The sequence below is a fragment of the Acyrthosiphon pisum genome, unplaced genomic scaffold (genome assembly GCF_005508785.2).
Source record: "Acyrthosiphon pisum isolate AL4f unplaced genomic scaffold, pea_aphid_22Mar2018_4r6ur Scaffold_15650;HRSCAF=16309, whole genome shotgun sequence".
NCBI classification, from domain to species: domain Eukaryota; kingdom Metazoa; phylum Arthropoda; class Insecta; order Hemiptera; family Aphididae; genus Acyrthosiphon; species Acyrthosiphon pisum.
In genome coordinates this window covers 1-1801 of record NW_021764489.1, presented here as the reverse complement: position 1 = coordinate 1801, position 1801 = coordinate 1, and the positions used below count along the sequence as shown (strand labels likewise).

Here is a 1801-nt window from a genome sequence, read left to right as displayed (position 1 = left end):
ATATAAGAGATACATGGCAACCATTTTTCATGAGCATTTAATTGTTCATCTAAATTCATCAACAATTTGGAAATTATTTTGTATTTAAAAGTGTATTAAATGTTCAATTGTATATGTTTTAGCTTATGCTTATATTAAAAACTGTTAAAAATTGATCATAGTCATATTAATTACCAAATTGAATTAAATATGTAAATTATTGTTTTACAGGTTGTCATACCCGTTCCCATTAGCAACGAGGAGAGACAAACTTCTTTGAAAAAACATTATGCAATTACCAAAAAGCTTCAGTGGCTGTCATTAAAATTCTTCAACTGTCGACAATGCACATAATTGATGAAGACTTTTAAACTAGGTATATTCTGATAGGTACCTATTTCCTTTAATTTGTGTACTTATTTTACCTATTTTTCCCCCCACCACCCATCAGAAAGTGATTATTTAGTTTATTTAACCAAAGAAAACTATACCTACACACTGTGTTTGTAAATAAAATTATTTTGTCAATGACTAATTTAAGAGAACTTTATTTTCAAATTTTATTATAAAAAATAAAAGTAGGTGCCTATTTAAAATCTTAATGAACTATACCATCATGCTTTTCATATTTGTCGTATCGATAGTCTATGCGTATTCTAAAATTTAGAAATATATGACTAATGTAGTTATGTGTTGTAGATTATTGTTATACATGCAGCAGTTATTTGTACACACTATGTAAGAAAAAAATAAATGGTAATATAATATAAAATTTAACTGTAGCCATGTATAAAACAATTAAACATTTTGTTTTTCATGTCAATGGACTTAAAACTAATTAACTTCAACTTTTTAACTTAATTTTTTCTGTGTTTGTTGACTTGATCTATTATAATAATATGATTAGAGGGCGGATTCTTATGATTTTACATATTTATTGTGGTTGATGGTATGATATTATGCTAATAGTGATCGCATCATTTGTTTCAATACATTAACAATTTAAACTGTGAATCTTTTAGGCTGCATAATACGAAAATTAACCAACATTTTCCATTTTATTGACTTATTTAAGATTTTAATTGCATATTTCTGTGTTTTTTTTTTAGACATTTTTGAATGGATAAGTGTATTCTTTTCAGTAAAACATCCAAAGTGTCGCCTCGCCAAATTACGTACATTTTCATTTGTAAGTATTATTTTCTAGTTGTAGTGATTATATTTCTTAATAATATGGAGTCAGTCTAATTTGCTAATTTGTTCACAAATATAGATTTCCAAAAAATCAATGAAATAGAAGGAAATAATGGCTAAGAATGTTCGAATTAAATGATTGCCCCAATAATTTCTACCTGACGTGGAATCTGCGGTAGGTAATCATTTCACAATTATTAGTGGTAAACAAAGTTCAGTAAATTAGTAAACACGGTCAGAGGCTGTCTCAAAACATAATCCAAACCACTTGTCTGGGATAGAGAAGTAAAACAAATGTTGGTGATTCACAGGAATATTGGTACTACCTACTCTGCGCACGACTAGTAAATCGCAACTAAGAGGTAAAATCATTTAACATAATTCATAAATTTGGTATTTATATATTTGTTAAAACTTGACATTTTCAGAAAATGTTGTTTCTCCAACGATGAGTTAGAAGCAAATGAACAGACGAATAAACGATTTGGAGGCCATGATTTTAATTCACCCAGAAAAGCCTTAGATACCCGAAAATGTCTAATTCACACACACTCATGTAAGTATATCACTCAAGTATCCGATTTCAAACGTTTGCCAAGACCAAAAGTCACTTAATAGTTTATCGTTT

General features: G+C 28.3%; 1 long non-coding RNA gene across 2 annotated transcripts; it reads left to right on the top strand.

Moving 5' to 3' along the window:
• The first annotated feature begins 95 nt into the window (after positions 1–95).
• On the top strand, positions 96–1780 carry LOC100575075. Of its 2 annotated transcripts, none has more exons than XR_001680527.2 (4): positions 96–369; positions 1089–1168; positions 1253–1535; positions 1602–1780. It is a non-coding gene; the product is annotated as an uncharacterized LOC100575075 (long non-coding RNA). The 2 variants fall into 2 exon arrangements; XR_119691.4 differs by having other exon boundaries at positions 98–355; positions 1602–1779.
• The last annotated feature ends 21 nt before the right edge of the window (positions 1781–1801 follow it).